Genomic DNA, 22,790 nt, shown 5'->3' with positions numbered 1-22,790 from the left:
GTGAAGACAACCAGCATCGCACGCGGAGTGCAAGCTGAGCTTAATATCTGCAGCATAGTGCCCAGAGTCGATCGCGGTCCTCTGGTTTGGAGCCGTGTGGAGGGTCTAAACCAGAGGCTCAGACGACTCTGCGACTATAATGGTTGCAAATTCATCGACCTCCGTTATTGGGTGGAGAACTGTAGGGCCCCCCTAGACAGGTCAGGCGTGCACTACACACCGGAAGCAGCTACTAGGGTAGCAGAGTACGTGTGGCGTGCACACGGGGGTTTTTTAGGTTAGAGGGACCCCCCCTTGGGCGAAACGATAAAATACCTGACGGCTTACCAGAGAGGACATTATCATCGTTGATAAAGAACGTCCGTCCTCAGAGACCAAAAACAGGAAAAGTCAACGTAATATTGGTAAACTGCAGGAGTATCCAGGGCAAGGTTCCTGAATTAGTATCTCTTATTGAAGGAAATAGTGCGCATATAGTATTAGGAACGGAAAGTTGGTTAAAACCGGAAGTGAACAGTAACGAAATCCTAGACACAGAATGGAATATATACCGCAAGGATAGGATAAACGCCAATGGTGGAGGAGTATTTATAGCAGTAAAGAATTCAATAATATCCAGTGAAGTTATTAGCGAATGCGAATGTGAAATAATCTGGGTTAAGTTAAGTATCAAAGGTGGGTCAGATATGATAGTCGGATGCTTCTATAGACCACCTGCATCAGCAACCGTAGTAGTTGAGCGCCTCAGAGAGAACCTGCAGAACGTCGTGAAGAAGTTTCGTGATCATACTATTGTAATAGGGGGAGACTTCAATCTACCAGGTATAGAATGGGATAGTCACACAATCAGAACTGGAGCCAGGGACAGAGACTCTTGTGACATTATCCTGACTGCCTTGTCCGAGAATTACTTCGAGCAGATAGTTAGAGAACCAACTCGTGAAGCTAACGTTTTAGACCTCATAGCAACAAATAGACCGGAACTTTTCGACTCCGTGAATGTAGAAGAGGGTATCAGTGATCATAAGTCAGTGGTTGCATCAATGACTACAAGTGTAATAAGAAATGCCAAGAAAGGAAGGAAAATATATTTGCTTAACAAGAGTGATAGGGCACAAATCGCAGAATATCTGAGTGACCACCATCAAACGTTCATTTCTGAGGAAGAGGATGTGGAACAAAAATGGAAAAAATTCAGGAACATCGTCCAGTACGCCTTAGATAAGTTCGTACCGACTAAGGTCCAAAGCGAGGGGAAAGATCCACCGTGGTATAACAATCATGTACGAAAGGTACTACGGAAACAAAGAAAGCTTCATCATAGGTTTAAGAGTAGTCGAATCATAGCTGATAAGGAAAAGCTGAACGAAGCGAAAAAGAGCGTAAAGAGAGCAATGAGAGAAGCATTCAACGAATTCGAACATAAAACATTGGCAAACAATCTAAACAAGAACCCTAAAAAGTTTTGGTCATATGTAAAATCGGTAAGCGGATCTAAATCCCCTATTCAGTCACTCGTTGACCACGATGGCACCGAAACAGAGGACGACCGAAGAAAGGCAGAAATACTGAATTCAGTGTTCCGAAACTGTTTCACTGCGGAAAATCGTAACACGGTCCCTGACTTCAGCCGTCGTACGGACCCCAAAATGGAAAATATTGAAATAAACGATATCGGAATTGAAAAACAACTGCTATCACTTAGTAGCGGAAAAGCATCCGGACCAGACGAGATACCCTTAAGATTCTACAGTGATTATGCTAAAGAACTTGCCCCCTTTCTATCAGCAATTTATCGTAGATCGCTGGAAGAACGTAAAGTACCTAGCGACTGGAAGAAAGCGCAGGTCGTTCCCATTTTCAAGAAGGGTCATAAATCAGATGCGAATAATTATAGGACTATTTCGCTTACGTCAATCTGTTGTAGAATAATGGAACATGTTTTGTGTTCTCGTATTATGACGTTCTTAGATAATACAAATCTCCTTCATCATAACCAACATGGATTCCGCAAACAGAGATCATGTGAAACTCAGCTCGCCCTATTTGCCCAAGAAATTCACAGTGCCGTAGACACTGGCGAGCAGATTGATGCCGTATTCCTGGACTTCAGTAAGACATTTGATACGGTTCCGCACTTACGTTTAGTGAAAAAAATACGAGCTTACGGAATATCGGACCAGGTTTGTGATTGGATTCAGGATTTCCTAGAAGAAAGAACACAACATGTCATTCTTAACGGTTCAAAATCTGCAGATGTAGAGGTAATTTCGGGAGTACCGCAGGGAAGCGTGATAGGACCTTTATTGTTTACAATATACATAAATGACTTAGTTGACAACATCGGTAGCTCCGTGAGGCTATTTGCAGATGACACGGTTGTCTACAAGAAAGTAGCAACATCAGAAGACTCGTACGTACTCCAGGAGGACCTGCAGAGGATTAATGCATGGTGCGACAGCTGGCAGCTTTCCCTAAACGTAGATAAATGTAATACAATGCGCATACATAGGGGCAGAAATCCATTCCAGTACGATTATGCCATAGGTGGTAAATCATTGGAAGCGGTAACGACCGTAAAATACTTAGGAGTTACTATCCGGAGCGATCTGAAGTGGAATGATCACATAAAACAAATAGTGGGAAAAGCAGGCGCCAGGTTGAGATTCATAGGAAGAATTCTAAGAAAATGTGACTCATCGACGAAAGAAGTAGCTTACAAAACGCTTGTTCGTCCGATTCTTGAGTATTGCTCATCAGTATGGGACCCTTACCAGGTTGGATTAATAGAAGAGATAGACATGATCCAGCGAAAAGCAGCGCGATTCGTCATGGGGACATTTAGTCAGCGCGAGAGCGTTACGGAGATGCTGAACAAGCTCCAGTGGCGGACACTTCAAGAAAGGCGTTACGCAATACGGAGAGGTTTATTATCGAAATTACGAGAGAGCACATTCCGGGAAGAGATGGGCAACATATTACTACCGCCCACATATATCTCGCGTAATGATCACAACGAAAAGATCCGGGAAATTAGAGCAAATACGGAGACTTACAAGCAGTCGTTCTTCCCACGCACAATTCGTGAATGGAACAGGGAAGGGGGGATCAGATAGTGGTACAATAAGTACCCTCCGCCACACACCGTAAGGTGGCTCGCGGAGTATAGATGTAGATGTAGATGTAGAAATCTGAGGGGGATGCGATAGGGAGTTTCCCTCGTCAGGTGGTATCCAGTGACTAGTCCGCGTTCCAAGTCACTGAACTCTCCTGAGCGAGCCATTCCGCTCTTACCGCCTCTCTACTGACAATATTCCACGCCTCCATTTATATTGATTCGTCCGCCTCTCGAGACACTTACTGATCAATTCCGCATTACACGCGAGTGTCCGCATACTTTCAGTGAAATAGTGTATAAACTCGCCCCCCCCACTCGAAAATGGGATCAAATTTCTAAAATGGATCGTGTTAAGCTTGAAAAAAAGAAGCGTTTGCTGCATTATTTTAATATTTCAAACATCAAAAACCGTCTACTATTTACTAATTTATAGCTTTATATATATAAATTACATTTTCAAATGGAAAAGTCCTGATGATGGTAAGCGAAGCATCTAGAAATATTTTTCAATTGTGACTGACAACGCAAAATACCACCATCCTTAATGAAAAGACAGTAAAAATAGAAACTATCCAAGAAGAAGCAGTGAACCGTGCTGCAGCTACGGTCGCAGGTTCGAATCCTGCCTCGGGCATGGTTGTGTGTGACGTCCTTAGGTTTAAGTAGGTCTAAGTCTAGGGGACTGAGGACCTCAGATGTTAAGTCCCACAGTGCTCAGAGCCATTTGAGCCAACAGTCCTACTGTACATCGATGCCGCGGCAGGAACAGGAAGATAAACGCAGACCGACGTTGTCAATCAGTTAGCAGGGATATATAGGGTGCCCCACTCAAACCTCCCTGATATCAAGGATCCAGGAGAGAAAAGCCACAGTAAATAACGGCAATGAAAAATGTACCACATTGTAGAGCATCTCAAAGAATTTATATTCCCGCGTCAGAAGTGCTAAGTATCGTCGCCAGAGTGCAGCATGGTCGCATGAAGTGAAAATGGCGATTCTGCAGCAGTGCACACAAGCAGTAGTGTGGTTTTCAGAAACAAAATCGCCGATTACTGTGCAAAGAAATTATCCTCGTGTGTATGAATGTGATCCACCTGATGTGAAAGCAATTAAGGAATAGTATAGGAAGTTCCTGGCAACAGGAAGTGTTCTGAAACATTCTGGCAGTGCACATTACGAAGTTCCAGAAGAGACAGTGGAGGACATCAGACAAACGTTTCTCAGAAGCCCACATAAGTCCATTCGTCAAGCATCTAGGCAACTTGATGTACCTTGAGCAGCATTGCATCGTGTAGTTAGTCAGCGTCTTCGTATGTGTGCTTACAAAGTGCAAATTCTGCAACATCTGACGACAAACGACAAACCACACTGACAACAATTTGCTGCGGATATGCTGCAACGTATTGATATGGATGCCAGCTTCCTGGAAAGATGTTTATTCTCAGATGAGGCAACCTCTCATCTATCAGGAAGGGTTAATAGGCATAATGTTCGGATTTGGGCTTCGCAAAATCCGCTTGTTGTCATTGAACATGTTCGAGATAGCCCTAAACTAAACGTCTGGTGTGGGCTAATGTACGACAGGATTCTTAGACTGTTCTTCTTTACGGAACAAACAGTGAATGGGTCACTGTATCTGGACATGTTAGAGCAGTTTGTGTACCCTCGGATACAAGATGTGCAACCCAACGTCATTTTTCAACAAGATGGAGCTCCGCCGCTTTGGTCAACGGCTGTTTGCAAGTTCCTGGAGAGGAAATTTCCCAGTCGTTGGATCGAACGCGGAGGATCCATTGCCTGGTCACCACGTTCACCCGACATTACGCCACTTGATTTCTTCATGTGGGGATACATGAAGGACCGCGTGTATGTGACCAAAGCGGATGATATTCCTACATTGCGACATTGTATCACTAATGCACTTGCAGCAATAACAGAGGAAATGTTACAAAGAACTTGGCAAGAAATTGAATGTAGGCTTGATATTTTTCGTGCTACAAATGGTTCACATGTAGAGGTGTATTGATGATAAATAAATAAATTCTTTGAGATGCTCTACAATATGGTGCATTTTTCATTGTCGTATCTACTGAGGTTTTTTTTCCTGGGTCTTTTAAATCACGGAGGTTTAAGTGGGACATCCTGTATTTATATTGTAAATTCCCTTGCTGTATTGGAAAGGTATGCTATGATCCAACCAGAAGAAACAGCGCCAAAGTAATTAAGTAACTGAGCGGAATGTTCTCACCACGGAAACTGAATGTTGGACAATTTCTTATCAATCATGGTTCCTCTGGTCCAAAAAGCAAATCTCTTCTCGAAAGGTGTCCCCGTTCCCCAACCGTCAAAGGGCATTTCACTAAAAGCATTTATATTTTTACATACATCAGTTTCCAAGCTTCTTAGAGAATTTAGGAAAATGAATTAGCGTGAGTATTGCTGTGTCCGTCAGCATAATGAGATGGGTGAACACTCAATATCATGTCAAACTCTATAGAAGGATCAATACAAAACGTCTTTATTTACAATACATACAGGAATGAATACCTAACTTTTTATCCTGGAGTCTGTGCTGCCTCCTCTCTCTCTCTGTCTCTCTCTGTTCCACAAGCCCTGATTTTCAATATTCACTGCCAGTCGGCGTAGCAATATTGTCGAACTAAGTTTGTCAAGTCTCGATAGCTTCGTGCTACGTTCGTAAGTTCTCACTGCATTGTCATCCGTACACTCAGTGTGATCTCAGAGTAGTCTAATCACAATCTGAAAATAAAACTTTCTGGCAGATTAAAAGTGTGTGCCAGACCGAGACTCGAACTCGGGACCTTTGCCTTTTGCGGGCAAGTGCTCTACCATCTGAGCTACCCAAGCACGACTCACGCCCTGTCCTCACAGCTTCAATTCCGCCTGTACCTCGTCTCCTACCTTCCAAACTTCACAGAAGCTCTCCTGCACACCTTGTAGAAATAGCACTCCTGGAAGAAAGGATATTGCGGAGACATGGCTTAGCCACAGCCTGGGGGATGTTTCCAGATTGAGATTTTCCTGGCCAGGAAGTTTCATGTCAACGCACACTCCGCTGCAGAGTGAAAATCTCATTCTGGAAACATCCCCCAGGCTGTGGCTAAGCTATGTCTCCGCAATATCCTTTCTTCCAGGAGTGCTAGTTCTGCAAGGTATTCTGGAGAGCTTCTGGGAAGTTTGGAAGGTTGGAGACGAGGTACTGGCGGAGTTGAAGCTGTGAGGACAGGACGTGAGTCGTGCTTGGGTAGCTCATATGGTAGAGCTCTTGCCCACGAAAGGCAAAGGCCCGAGTTTGAGTCTTGGTTTGGCACACAGTTTTAATCTGCGAGGAAGTTTCATAGCAGCGCACGCTCTGGTGTAGAGTGAAAATCTCACTCTGGAATCTGAAAATAATCTGAAGATAATCTGAGAACAATCTTAGATCAATCTGTGTTTGAGCTCTGAGTGCAGCGAAGGGATGCGGATTCGGCGTCCTCTGGTGGTGTGAGCGCCACCTGGCTATGATTGGCGAGCCCTCTATGGCAGCGACGCGGGACGGCGGCCAACGTAAATGTTTCTTCTACAGAGATGAGAGCGACACGCTGAATGATGTCAACAAGACACCGTCTATATCGAAAGTTCAGTGTGGAAATGGCAATGAATTCTAGAAAACTGCGCGGGTATGCTGAAGAGGACGCCTACGAATTTTTAAATTCAGTTCTCAATGTCGGTTGACAAATTACTTGTCGTCCATATCACTCGGTCGACTTTTCCTGCATTGCTGATGCAAGCTGCAGTCCTCTGTCGCTAGTGGGCTCCGAAATTGTAACGTGTGACATGGCGCTGTATAACGTAAATACACAGAAGCGCCAAAGAAGCTGGTATGGGTTTGCGTATTCAAACACAGAGACATGTAAACAGGCGGAATACGGCGCTGTGGTCAGCAATGCCCACGCATTTGAAAAGTGTCTGGCGCAGTTGTTAGGTCGATTACTCCTGCTACAACTGCTGGAAATCAAGATTTAAATGAGTTTGAACGTGCTGTTATAATCAGCACAGGAGCGATTGGGCACAGTATTTCCGAGGTAGGGATGAAGTAGGGATTTTACCTTACGACCACTTTGCGAGTCGGACTGTGAACATCAGGAATCCGATAAAATATCAAATCTCCAACATCGCCGCAGCCAGAAAAAGAACCTGCAAGAACGGGACCAACAGCGAGTAAAGAGAATCATTCAACGTGATAAAAGTACAACCCTTCCGCAAATTGCTGCAGATTTCAGTGCTGGGCCATCAACAAGTGTCAGCATGCAAACCACTCAACGAAATATCACCGATTTGGGCTTTCGGAGCCGAAGGCCCTATTGTGTACCCCTGATGACTGCACGACACAAAGCTTTATGCCTCACCTGGGCCCGTCATCACCGACATTGGACCATTCATAATTGGAAACATGTTGCCTGGTCGGACGGGCCTCGTTTAAAATGGTATCGTGAGGATGGGTGTGTATGATTATGGAGACAACATCATGAATCCATGGACCCTCCATGTCAGCAGGGGACTGTTCAAACTGGTGGAGGCTGTGTATTGGTGTGGGGCATTTGCAATTGGGGTGATATGGGACCCCTGAACATCTAGATATGATTCTGACAGCTGACACGTACAAAGCATCCTGTCTGATCACTTGCATCCATTCATGTCCATTGTGGATTCCGACAGACTCGGGCAATTCCAGCAGGACAATGGGACACCCACATGTCCAGAATTGCAACAGAGTCGCTCCAGGAACACTCATATGAGTGTTAATACTTCTCTGGCCGCCAAACTCTCCAGACATGAACATTATCGAGCATATCTGGGATGCCTTGCAATGTGCTGTTCAGAAGAGATCCCCACCCCCTCGTACTCTTGCAGATTTATGGACAGCCCTGCAGGAATTGTGGTGTCAGTTCTGTAGCTGTGACTGCCAAATGTAGATGTTGGTGTGCGGTGAAGGAATGTTGGACGTGGATGGAAACTGTCAGCATGCACCGTATTAAAACTCTGCCATGATCTTCAAGTATATTATTATTCCCAACTACAGTGCCACGTTCCCCTATGTCTGGGTCACAGGGTCCTGTGATGCTGAGAACGCCACTTCGCTGTCTGCAAAAGAGCTTGGCGTGGAAGGGCTACCTCAGTGACCCGTGCAACGTACTGTGGTATGCCGGCCGTGTACAGCCATGGTGTTTTGACGACGTCAGGGTGCGCCAGCAGCCAACTAAGCGGCCTTCATCCCTGTTGTCTCAGCGCTGCTCGCTGGGAGCCGCAGGGTGGCCCGCTGCGTGCTTCTTCGCCATCGTGGTTAAGATTGCGGCGACAACAAGCGCCTGCGATCAGACAGCCAAATCTGCGGCCCTCGCCTCTGTATGCCTCTGGCATGTGTTGGGCTACTGCCCATGGTAGCGAGTCATGACATGGCCTGCCGCTTGCTGGCTACGGACCCCATGTAGCCCTCAGAGGGTCGAACCAGCATCCCGCCATGGACTGGAATGCTGGCGCCCCATCTGCTGCTGTGTGTAATCGGTGGTGTGACACGCCCCGCCGTCAAGGAGAGCTGCCACACTTGAATCCCCCTCCTTAGAAAACCAGCACCTATTTATACGTGGGTGTGCGCCTCTAATTTGCTAACGTGCTGCTCCGAGTCATGTACTCATAACACCTAGGTTGGGCCAGTGGGCCCCTTCTGCCCATAACTTACGCCATACAAACCGCTGCGTTTTCTCTTTTCAGCGGTTCTACGGCCCTGTGGCCTCCACTCTACTTTGCAACTGCTGGTAAGCATAACTTACTGTCAACAGGTCCTTGCCTGGCTGTAACTTGTGCACTCAGAAATACTGCACTGAATCTAACTTTTCCCCATCTTAAATACTGGTGCCACTACAGTTCCCTCCAGCAATACTTCAGATATTAGTCGAGTCCATGGCATGTTGTCTTGCAGGACTTCTGCATGCTCCCGGGGGCCCTGTACGATGTTAGGCAGGTGTGCCAGTTTCTTTGGCTCTTCAGTGTATATCAGTGCGGGAGAAAGTTGAAAGCAAGAATTCTAAGAGTTCGTTAACACGTGGTGCATGCTCTGCTTCAGAGTGACAAAGCCACAACACACAGCGCTGCGACTTCTGCAACAATCCGACACCTTAAGTTCACTGTCATCGACCATTCTGCTGACTTCGCCCCATATGATTTTCATCCGTGTTCAAAACCTAAATAACACCATTGAGAACTTCACTTTGGTAGTGATGAAGCGGTGTAACCAGAGATGAGGTTGTGACTCTCTCAACAAAGTCAAACATTCTACAGCGACGATATCAACAAAGTGGTCTCTCGTTACGAGCAATGTGTCCGTATCAGGGTGGCTATCTTGAGAAGTAAGTATGGAGACATGAAAAATCACGATGTTGAATTTTAATAAAGTTTGTATTATTTATAAAGTTTTAGAAGTTTTCACATAAAAAACTCGGAGGCATTAGTTTTCAGCACGCCCTCGTATAAGCTACGTTTACCACAAGAAACTTTCAGTTGCTCGCTTGAGGTCTTGCCTGCATGGATGGGCTAGCGATCTGACTGCCTACAGAAAACATTGCAGCTAGGAAAAGGCGCAAACTCACAGGCTGGCTAGAGTCTATCTGCTGCCAACAACAAACCCTACACGGTTCGTGGGACCACAGGTAGAACTGAGAACCACAGAAATGGAAAGACCCTCCACTAAATTAACAAATAAAAGAAATACTAACTTTTCAATACTAAATTATTTTTACACGCTCGCATAGTCATAGTGACCGCGCAGTTCGATATTATATCGTGCAAATTATTATACTTGTTATGGTGTCGCCGATAATCGACTGCGGCAAATCGACAGTCGACCATCACAATTGACACTCCACGCCCAAGCAGCATCACCAGGCGCCAGTCAGGAAGGAGCAGTTACGAGGTGCCGCTATTGCGTAACGCTCTCCAAATATCGCTGCATAGGACAAGAGCCGCCAGTTCTGTTCGGTCTACGAGCTGTGTCTACAGTTTCGTCGCGAGTGCAGTCACGCGTCGAAGTTCTGCTTCCGCTTTCAGAGGACAGTGTAGTCGTATCGTCGCCGAATCGAGCCTGCTTCATTCTTGAATGTACAGTTTGTTGAGTGCCATCAACGGCCGCGTTTTCGTCGTAGATACTGTAAACATTCAGAGTGCATTATCTACAGACTTTTACTTTAACCGATCTCCGCGTCTACGACTGTCTCTTGACTATTTAAACAGCAAGTCACTTAACTGCACAATTAATTCCATGAGCTTTCACACAGCCGCAGCAGTGGAGAACTAAAGACAAGATTATTTTTTGTATTTACAAAGTGTAATGTTATTCGACTGTTCATTTAACTGAGCGTTACAGCCGGCCGGTGTGGCCGAGCGGTTCTAGGCGCTTGAGTCTGGAACCGCGCGACCGCTACGGTCGCAGGTTCGAATCCTGCCTCGGGCATGGATGTGTGTGATGTCCGTAGGTTAGTTAGGTTTAAGTAGTTCTATGTTCTAGGGGACTGATGACCTCAGATGTTAAGTCCCATAGTGCTCAGAGCCATTTGAACCATTTTGAGTGTTACAATTGTTCACTTGTATGTGTGTTCGAAGCAGAACACAAGACTTGTAATTTGTGCCCGCATCTCGTGGTCGTGCGGTAGCGTTCTCGCTTCCCACGCCCGGGTTCCCGGGTTCGATTCCCGGCGGTGTCAGGGATTTTCTCTGCCTCGTGATGGCTGGGTGTTGTGTGCTGTCCTTAGGTTAGTTAGGTTTAATTAGTTCTAAGTTCTAGGCGACTGATGACCTAAGCAGTTGAGTCGCATAGTGCTCAGAGCCATTTGAACCATTTGTAATTTGTGCTGAAGCGATGCAATAAGCAATAAATTAGCAGGTTATTATTAATGTATTAAAACATTGTGTAGATATTATTAAATTGTTTGTAACTATGGTGCGTTAAAAGTGGGAATGCAAGCAAAGTATACTAGGGGGAAATGGGGTGGGAAGAGAAAAAGGAAACAAACTGGGGATCTTCCCCTCCCTCTCACTGCCCCCCCCCCTTCTGAGAACCCAACCCAGGATCCGCGCCTGCTTGCTGGACTCCTCTACCGGTGGTTACGCCAGGGACATTATTTTCATCAGCAACGCTAATAACTTGAGAGAACTGAGTGTAACACTGAAGAGATTGTAGTCCGATTGCAGTACTTATCTACGCTCACGGAAAAAAAATCGCAACACCAAGAGGGAGTTCTGTGAGATAAACGAAAGTTGATAGGCGTGTTGCTGCGTCTGGACGACGATGTCTGTTCAAATTTCGTGCCAGTCGCATAAGAGCGGGGCTAGTGTCGCAATTATGAGGCTGCAAATCAGATTTCCTTTAAATACACGGTGTAACGGTCGTAAACGCTACTTACCTTCGATATTAGACGTGGTGAGTTGATGTTAGTCAAAAATGCCTTTAAGACGACGAAGAGGCCATTATCAACAGCTCACTGAGTTTGAACGAGGTCTCGTAATAGGCCTGTGAGAACTGGATGTTCGTTCTGCGATATTACAGAAAGACTTGACAGGAATGCAGTCACTGTGCATGATTACTGGCAGCGGTGGTCGCGGGAATGTAAGGTCGCAAGAAGACCGGGCTGCCAACGTCCACGTGGCATTAGCGAGAGGGAAGACCATCATATTCGGCGCCTGGCTGTGGCGCATCGTTCTGCATCTGCAGCAGCAATTTAAGCAGCAGTTGGCGCCACAGTGACACAATGAACTGCTACAAATCAGAGCTAGACGGCCTGTATCGTGTATTCCACTGACCCCAAAACACCTCCATCTGCGACTTCAGCGGTGTCAGGCAAGAGCTCGTTGGAGGACAGGGTGGAATATGTTGTGTTTTCTGATTAAATCTGGTTCTGCATCGGTACCAATGATGACAGCGGTTGAGGGCCTTCAACCAGCCTATCTGCGGCCTGCACACACTGGACCTAAACCTAGAATTATGGTCTGGGGTGCGATTTCGTATAACAGCAGGAGCACTCTGTTGGCTATGCCACGCAACCTGGCTGCAAAACTGTACGTCACTCTGCTGATTCGACCTGTTGTGGTGCCATTCCTCAACAGCATTCCAGGTAGTGTTTTCGAACCGGATAACGCTCGCCCACATACTGTTGTTGTACATAAGCTCTACAGATTATCGACATGTTGTCTTGGCCTCCTCTGTCACCAGATCTGTGTCCAATCGAGCACATATGGGGCATCATCGGATGAAAACTCCATGCCATCCACAAATAGCATTAACTGTTTCTGGATTGACCGACCAGGTGCAACAGCCAATGAACTCCATGTCACCTGTACAGCACAATGCATGAGTGTTTGCATGCTTGTATTCAACATTCTGACAGTTACACCGGTTATTAATGTACCAGAATTTCACATTTGCAATGGCTTATATCGCTCCTACATTAACCTGTCATCTTGCAACGTTAATTACTTAAATATGTTACCTCGAAAAATGTATTTCCGAAATTTCGTTATCCTACATTAATTATTTTTTGGTGCTGCGATTTATTTCCGTCAATGTGTATCGCTTATTGCATTAAAATTACTAAGTTCTGTAATCCAGTATTTACACTACTGGCCATTAAAATTGCTACACCACGAAGATGACGCGCTACAGACGCGAAATTTAACCGACAGGAAGAAGATGCTGTGATATGCAAATGATTAGCATTTCAGAGCATTCACACAAGGTTGGCGCCGGTGGCGACACCTACAACGTGCTGTTTCCAACCGATTTCTCATACACAAACAGCAGTTGACCGGCATTGCCTGGTGAAACGTTATTGCTATGCCTCGTGTAAGGAGGAGAAATGCGTACCATCACGTTTCCGACTTTGATAAAGGTCGGATTGTAGCATATAGCGATTGCGGTTTATCGTATCCAGACATTGCTGCTCGCGTTGGTCGAGATACAATGACCGTTTGAAGAAAATGGAATCGGTGGGTTCAGGAGGGTAATATGGAACGCCGTGCTGGATCCCAACGGCCTCGTATCACTAGCAGTCGACATGACAGGCATCTTATCCGCATGACTGTAACGGATCGTGCAGCCACGTCTCGATCCCTGAGTCAACAGATGGGGACGTTTGCAAGACAACAACCATCTGCACGAACAGTTCCACGACGTTTGCAGCGGCATGGACTATCAGCTCGGAGACCATGGCTGCGGTTACCCTTGACGCTGCATCACAGACAGGAGCACCTGCGATGGTGTAAACGACGAACCTGGGTGCACTAATGGCAAAACGTCATTTTTTCGGATGAATCCAGGTTCTGTTTACAGCATCATGATGGTCGCATCCGTGTTTGGCGACATCGCCGTGAACGCACATTGGAAGCGTGTATTCGTCATCGCCATACTGGCGTATCACTCGGCGTGATGGTATGGGGTGCCTTTGGTTACACGTCTCGATCACCTCTTGTTCGCATTGACGGCACTTTGAACAGTGGACGTTACATTTCAGATGTGTTACAACCCGTGGCGCTGCCCTTCATTCTACCCTACATTTCAACGGGATAATGCACGATCGCATATTGTAGGTCCTGTACGGGCGATTCTGGATACAGAAAATGTTCTACTGCTGCCCTGGCGAGCACATTCTCCAGATCTCTCACCAATTGAAACCGTCTGGTGAATGGTGGCCGAGCAACTGGCTCGTCACAATACGCCAGTCACTACTCTTGATGAACTGTGGTATCGTGTTGAAGCTGCATGGGCAGCTGTACCTGTACACGCCATCCAAGCTCTGTTTGACTCAGTGCCCAGGCGTATCAAGGCCGTTATTACGTCCAGAGGTGGTTGTTCTGGATATTGATTTCTCAGGATCTATGCACCCAAACTGCGTGAAAATGTAAACACATGTTAGTTCTAGTATAATATATTTGTCCAATGAATACCCGTTTATCATCAGTATTTCGTCTTGGTGTAGCAATTTTAATGGCCAGTAGTGTAATTCGTGGATATACTGCACTTACAAAATAAGACCAATATTCAAAAAAATACCGCAATGGGTCACTGGTTGACTGCCAAGAATCCTGATGATGACTGGTGGTGGTAACTGCAAGATGGTTAAGGGGAGTTGTCATGTGCCGAAATTTTTCATTTGTAGTACAAACAAAATTTGCACACAGAATCAGTGGATTGGAAACATATTCCTGAAACAGCCGGTGTCATGTATTTTCTGCTTAGTTTCGTACATGTGAATTGTCGCGGTGTCACAGCAGTGTGACAGCGACCTTACGACTGACAGTATCGGAGTGGGCGGCCGTGTTGCAATGGCCAGCCTTGAGGAGAACGCAGCCTGGCGGTCGCCTGAAACGTGAACCGCCAACCGGGAACTTGCGAGGCGGCGAAGGGCGCTGGCTTTACGGACACGGCATGCCCTGGTCGCCCCTTCACCTGTCCGCAGACCAGACGCCGTGAGCTCAGATGATTCAGCGAGTAACGCGGGGCTATAAAGCGAACACTTGCCTACTTTTACTATATTTATAGCTCCAAACCAATTTCCATATTCCCAGACCTCCTACTTTCAACTGACGAAGGCGCAAAATTTCAGACAGTGCGAAACTCTTAACGGATAGCCACATAGAGCGCTGAGATTTTCTTTAACAGAGGCACTGGTGTGTAAAGACACTCACGAGGGTATAAATTAGATATTGACCTTACGCACATGATACGACAGGAATTCCCCGCCATGGACAGAAACAAAATTACGAAACAAAAAATGGCTCTGAGCACTATGGGACTTAACATCTATGGTCATCAGTCCCCTAGAACTTAGAACTACTTAAACCTAACTAACCTAAGGACAGCACACAACACCCAGCCATCATGAGGCAGAGAAAATCCCTGACCCCGCCGGGAATCGAACCCGGGAACCCGGGCAAAATTACGAAACACTCGGAGCAGCATTCCTGTAGCTTAATTCTTACAAGCACAATCCCGAATACATTGCTGCAACGCAGTGACGCATGAGTCCCTAGCAATCCAGAAGAACAAATTAATTTTTCGCTTGTTAGAAGAGTTACAGCTTCACTATTCAGTAGGTCAAATACGAACAAAATACGAGCTTACCGTGTATCGATCCAGTTTTCTGACTGTATTCAGGAGTGCTTTGCAAATACACGTTGCCCTTAACTCATCAAAATCGAGAGGTGGAAAGGTAATTTTAGGAGTACACCGAGGAAATGTGACTGGATCGTTACAGTTTACAGTTCATACAAAAGATTTAATGGATATCGTTGGAAGCTCCTTGAGGATGTTCGCAAATGAAGCGACTCTCTATAAAAAGGTTGCAATGCAAGAAGACTAGTGAGACGAAAAAGCCCTCCAGACGATTAATGATTGGTGCACGCTTTTACATTTGATCCTGAACGTAAATAAATCTAATGTAGTGCTCACAAATAGGCGAAGCAATCCGCTACTGTGCGATTACACTATTGGCGACAAATCACTAGACACTAACTACCGGAAAATACCTAGGAATAACCACCTGGAGCCACCTAAAGTGGAATGACCACATAAAACGAATTGTAGGAAACTCATACGCCAGGCTGAAATTCATTGGAAGGATCTTAAGGAAATGTAATTCATTCACGAAAAAACTGGCTTACAAAACACTTTTTCAAGCGATTCTTGAGCGTTGCCAGTCAGTGTGCGACTCTTACCGTGTCGGATTAATAGAAGAGATACGCAAGATTCTACGAAGCATCCCCGGATCTACGATATTTCCGAACCGGGGCGAAAACTTGATAGTGGCGCCTCTCTCCCCTTCGAGCGTTAAAAAAAGGACAGCAAACAATTAAAAAAGAAAATCGATTTTTAAAAAATATTTTCATTTTGTAGCGCATATCTGTCTCAAGAGTTTGATATATAAAACACGTACGTACGAGACGAGGAAATGGAAGACATGTTAGCTGATCTTAAATGTGTCACAGTGCATTGCCATACCTCTTCACACAGCATTCTTCTATCGACATCACTGTATTTCGCTCCATGAAATTCAAACGCGTATATGTTGCAATGGAAGCCATCAAATCTATATTCAAGATAGTGGAAATTAAAATGTCCTGCTCTCAGACGACCGGTTTGACATCCTACCCTCCCTCAAAAAAATCACAATTAAAATGGGTGGGATTATTTGTTATTGGGAGAAAAAGAACTCTTCAAAAAATTTGTACTCTTTATTGCCTATTAGCTAATAGCTCTCTTTTTTGTGTGACATAAAATTAAATGTGGGAAACACAAAATCAGTAAAGACAAGAGACGAGCAAGACACTACACATTTCTTCAATCTTTAGGTCCCAGTACTTTTTCCTTTCTAACCTTGCTACAGCTTTACAAAGTGTGCTTTCCTTTCTGAGACAGAATCTACTACCTCTTCAAAAGTTTTGCTACATGGATAATCCAAATGTCATTGTATAATACTGGAAAAGCTATTGATACGAATAGTACCCAAGACTGTGTGGTTTTTCGATCTCATTACGTCTATTTTGTCACTGTCTGGTAAATAAAACGAAATAGGCCTTTCTAATATTACAGCAATTTTAACACACGCCAAATAAGCGAGACTGTTTTGGCACAAACGATCATTCTTCTCTACCTCATTTACATAAATAATGCGACAGCATATAATACAGGAAGTACCAATATCAAATGACTATTAGGCCTCTTACAAGCAAAAAGTTTTATGTTAACAAATAGTTTCACATTCATTCATATGCTCCAGTTTCTAAAGCACGAGATCAAATAATAGTAGTAGTAAGAAATTTTTATATAAATATGAATCGTCATATTCATCCATATAATTTGTGTGATGTCCCCGTTTCTTTTCCTTCCTCGTTCTAACAATCAATCTTGTTATAACTAATTCTGTAACTATTCCTGCCATTGTCAAAACTTATTCTCCGGTTAACTTCGCTAACCCTGTCAGAATCACCTGTTCAGTTATCCCGCGTTTATTCTCCGGTTAGGCGATATTACACTACTGGCCATTAAAATTGCTACACCAAGAAGAAATGCAGATGATAAACGGGTATTCATTAGACAAATATATTATGCTAGAACTGACATGTGATTACATTTTCACGCAGTATGGGTGCATAGATCCTGAGAAATCAGTACCCAGAACAACCAGCTCTAGCCATAATAACGTCCTTGATACGCCTGGGCATTGAGTCAAACAGAGCTTGGATGGCGTGTACACGTACAGCTGCCCGTGCAGCTTCAACATCATACCACAGTTCATCAAGAGTGGTGACTGGCGTACTGTGACGAGCCAGCTGCTCGGCCACCATTGACCAGACGTTTTCAATTGGTGAGAGATCTGGAGAATGTGCTCGCCAGGGCAGCAGTCGAACATTTTCTGTATCCAGAAAGGCCCGTACAGGACCTGCAACATGCGGTCGTGCATTATCCTGCTGAAATGTAGGGTTTCGCAGGGATCGAATGAAGGGTAGAGCCACGGGTTGTAACACATCTGAAATGTAACGTCCACTGTTCTAAGTGCCGTCAATACGAACAAGAGCTGACCGAGACGTGTTACCAATGGCACCCCATACCATCAAGCTGGGTGATATGCCAGTATGGCGATGACGAATACACGCTTCCAATGTGCGTTCACCGCGATGTCGCCAAACACGGATGCGACCATTATGATGCTGTAAACAGAACCTGAATTCATCCGAAAAAATGAAATTTTGCCATTCGTGCATCCAGGTTCGTTGTTCCGCTCCTGTCTGTTATACATCGTCAAGGGTAACCGCAGCCATGGTCTCCGAGCTGATAGTCCATGCTGCTGCAAACGTCGTCGAACTGTTCGTGCAGATGGTTGTTGTCTTGCAAACGTCCCCATCTGTTGACTCAGGGATCGAGACTTGGCTGCACGGTCCGTTAGAGCCATGCGGATAAGATGCCTGTCATCTCGACTGCTAGTGATACGTGGCCGTTGGGATCCAGCACGGCGTTCCGTATTACCCTTCTGAACCGACCGATTCCATATCCTGCTAACAGTCATCGGATCTCGACCAACGCGAGCAGCAACGTCGCGATACGATAAACCGCAATCGCGATAGGCTACAATCCGACCTTTATCAAAGTCGGAAACGTGATGGTACGCATTTCTCCGCCTTATACGAGGCACCACAACTACGTTTTACGAGGCAACACCGGTCAACTGCTGTTTGTGTATGAGAAATCGGTTGGAAACTTTCCTCATGTCAGCACGTTGTAGGTGTCGCCACCGCCGCCAGCCTTGTTTAAATGCTCTGAAAAGCTAATCATTTGCATATCACACAGCATCTTCTTCATGTCAGTTAAATTTCGCGTCTGTAGCACGTCATCTTCGTGGTGTAGCAATTTTAATGGCCAGTAGTGTACGTGTTCGTACAACGCGTTTTCCGCGATATTCCGAGAATAGAACTAAGTGGCTGCTAACCGAGGACTGTGCAATTGGCCCTTAGTAGTGTAGCGATTTGGCAAAAATTTTCGGTCAAAAATTCATTTGAAATGGCTCTGAGCACTATGGGACTTAACTGCTATGGTCAGCAGTCCCTTAGACCTTAGAACTACTTAAACCTAACTAACCTAAGGACATCACACACATCCATGCCCGAAGCAGGATTCGAACCTGCGACCGAAGCGGTCGCGCGGCTCCAGACTGAAGCGCCTAGAACCGCTCGGCCCCACCGGCCGGCTAAAATTTCATTTTCTTGGATACACCGAGAATACGTAATCTTTCTTACCTGTTATTTCTGTTAGTCATTTATTTCCACTCTGGTAGTCTGAATCTATAGATTTCGTTAATAATTATAACAACGCTCATCATTCGCACATCCAGTCAACCCCACGAACAAACAGTGACAAGCACTCGCTCGTTCTGGTTTATTTGGTTCAGCTCGGACAGCCCCGCCCCCTTTTGTCTGCGGGAGAGTTTTATATTTCTAGATGCGACTGGGATTCCTCTGACAGAGACATCACGAACACTACGCACACATTCAAAAATTAGCTGAATACTGCCTGGATTTGTGAAACAAGGTTTCTTTTCTTCAAGAATGTGAGTTTGACGTCCCCTGAAATTGCCGCCCGAGGCAGACAGCGCGGTTTGCCCCCCCCCCCCCCCCTCTAGGTCTGGGCCTGCTGCGAAGGGCGGCGCGTTTCGTCAGGGGATCGTTTATTCGGCACGAGAGAATTACGCAGATGCCCGACAACTCCAGTGGCATACACTACAACAGACGCGTTTTGAATAACGGAGAGATTTCCTGCTGAAATTTCAAGTGCTTAGGTTCCGCGAAGAGTTGGCCTACGCATTAACTCCTTCCACATACGTCTCGCGAAATGATCACGACGAAAAGAGCCGAGGAATCGGATTTAATACACAGGTTTACCGGCATTATTCTTCGCAGGCGCCATTCGTTAATGAAACAGGGAAGGAAGGATCATTTACAGGCCCCGCAAGTACCCTTCGCCACACACCGTCTGATGGTTTGCGGAGTACTAATGTAGATGTAGAAATTTACGGTGGCACGTGAGAATCCGACTAGAATTTCCAACGAGCATGGTAGAATGCACACTTGGTCCTACGTTTCTTTTTTTTGTGTCACTTAACTTCTTTTGTGCATGACAGTATTTTGTATATGTAAAAAATGCCGAGTAGAATGGGGGCTCGGCCCTCACAGAAACAGCCGCGTAGGCCAGTTCAAAGGTCGAAGGAAGGCAAGTGCCGACCACATCCAACGGAAGGGTGTATAGTGAAATGAAATGAAATGAGCGTATGGCATTGTTGGCCGGGAGGCCCCATCCGGGGAAGCTCGGCCGCCAAGTGCGAGTCTTATTTCAGTCGACGCCAAACTAGGCGACTTGCTTGCCAGTGATGAGGATGATATGATGCTGAGGGCAACACAACACCCAATCCTCGATCGAAGAAAATCTCCAACCCGACCGGAAATCGAACCAAGGCCTGCTTGCATGGGAGGCAAGCACAGTACCACCCAGCTAAGCAGGCGAACAGCGTGTGTAGTAAAGGAATTCTGTGTTGTACCTACTTCTATACCTACTTTCGGGCTGAGGATAGATTTATTTTTAATCTAAAGATCTAGGATCTAAAGTAAGCTATGTTTTCTGATATCTAAGTAGAATTACACCTCTGTCAAATATTTATGATAGTGAAAAGTAATAGTTTTTCAGTCATAGACTTTTGGGAGGTATAGCGGGTTACGATTCCCCAGTGAATTCCTTTTCCTTTAGACTGGTCACTTGGACACAAGTCGGCTTTTTTCTCTTCTACATCTGCGTCTGTACTCCGCAAGCTAGCTTATGGTGGGTGGTGGAGAGTGCTTTGTGTACCATGACACTTCCAACCTCTTCTGTTCAAGTCACGGGAGGAACGATTGTTGGTGAGCCTCCACCTGAGCTCAAATATCTCTAATTTTACCATCATATTCTTTCCGAGGGTTATACATAGGAGGAACCAATATATTGGTTGACTCCTCTAGGAATGTACGCTCCAGCAATTTTACTAGTAAACCGTGCCGTTGTATCCAACGGCTCTCTTGAAGCTTATTCGAGTGGGGTTGGATGAGTATCTGTGTGACGTTTTCTCGATGACTAAAATTGCATGTGACGAAATGAGCTGTTTTTTCTTTGGATCTTCTCTGTTTTCTCTATGACTCCTACCTGATACAGCTCCCACGCTTATAGGTAGTATTCAAGTATTGGTCGAACGAAGGCTTTGTATCCCACATCCTAAACGTCAATGGGGCCTTTTTACCTTATTATTCGTTCAGCAGGTTGCTGAAGGTAGTAGATACCGGGCAGAATATTATAAAGAAGACTTCTGGTTCATTTGAGGGCAGAGCACATGACTGTATGTGTTATCATCTTGTCAAGAATTTATTTGCAAGCCAGATTGTGACTAAAATAATGGCTCGCCCACTGTGAGACGCTGGGATGTCTTGGGAAGTACGAGGGTTATTCCAAGAGTAAGGTCCGGTTATAAAAAAAAAATCAAAACTAAAATGTTTTTTCAAAACAATTGTTTTATTTACATTCCTTACATCTTTATCTATTTTTCTACATAACTTCCATACTTATTTAAACATTTGTCACATCGTTCAACAAGCTTTTGAATGCCCATGTTATAGAAATCGGCAGCCTGTGACGATAACCAGTCCTTAACTGCTTCTTTCACTTCATCATCTGTGTCGAAGCGCTTGCCGCCGAGAAACTCCTTTAAGTAACGGAACAGGTGGAAATCACTTGGCGCCAGGTCCGGACTGTAAGGAGGATGGTCCATCTGTTCCCATCCAAATTTCTTGATCAGAGCTTGCGTTTCATTTGCAGTGTGGGGTCTGGCATTGTCATGCAACAACAAGATTCCAGACGACAAAAGACCACGTCGCTTATTCTGGATTGCACGTCGAAGTTTAGTCAGGGTAGCGTAGTAGGCGGCTTTATTAATCGTTGTTCCTCTCTCCATAAAGTCGACTAACAATACTCCACGTCTATCCCAGAACACAGTCGCCATAACCTTACGTGTTGAGATTGTCTGCTTTGCCTTGACCTTGACTGGCGATGACGTGTGACGCCATTGCATTGACTGACGTTTAGACTCTGGAGTGATGTGAGAAACCCATGTCTCATCCCCTGTGACAACATTGTCTAAAAGACTGTCACCTTCCTTATGATATCGCTCCAAAAAATCAAGAGCAAAAGCCATTCTTTTCATTCGTTGGGGCTCAGTAAGCAGCCTGGGAACCCAACGGGCACACAATTTGTGAAACTTCAAATGTTCAGACACAATTCTGTACAAAGTTGTTCTACTCACATTCGGAAAATGCATGTCTACGTCTGTAATAGTGAATCGGCGACCTTCACGAATTTTTTTGTCAACCGCATTGACCAAATCGTCTGAAATCACTGATGGTCGGCCACACCGTGGTTCATCGTGCACATTATCCCGTCCTTCATTAAAAGCTCGCACCCACTTGCGCACTTTACTGTCGCTCATTATGTTAGGACCGTACACTTCAGTAATCTGCCGATGGATTTCCGCCGCTGAATTGTTTCTTGCAGACAAAAACCGTATCACTGCCCTTACTTCACAATCGGCGGGCTGATCAATTGTCTTAAACATTGTAAAGTGACACTGTGAACTACACTCAGCAACAGTAACAAAGCGAATGGCGGCGTTTGACGCGCAAGGCTTGCCAGGAGTCGGCGCGCATGCGTGTTTTGTCATTGGCGCCAAATTTCAATAGTTACGGCGAATCGGACCTTACTTTTGGAATAACCCTCGTAGTTAGTAGGGCCGACTTATTCCGGCGAAAGTTGGAGAATGAGAGTCCAGAAAAAAAACTGGGGTTTACTGGTGGGCTAGTGGAGTCGGAGAGCGTTTTTCCGTATTGGATTGGAACGTTTAGTGCAGTTTTGATGCTGATTTGGTTTGAGATTCAGACTGGAAGAGGAAGTTTAGGGTTTAACGCCCCGTCGATGACGACATCAGCACAGACGAACCCAAGATCGCATTGGGGAAGGAAATCTGTCGTGCCCTTAGCAAACAACCATCTCGGTATTTTCCGT

Source organism: Schistocerca serialis, chromosome 1 (genome assembly GCF_023864345.2).
Source record: "Schistocerca serialis cubense isolate TAMUIC-IGC-003099 chromosome 1, iqSchSeri2.2, whole genome shotgun sequence".
Classification (NCBI taxonomy): Eukaryota; Metazoa; Arthropoda; class Insecta; order Orthoptera; family Acrididae; genus Schistocerca; species Schistocerca serialis.
This window is presented reverse-complemented; position numbering follows the sequence as displayed.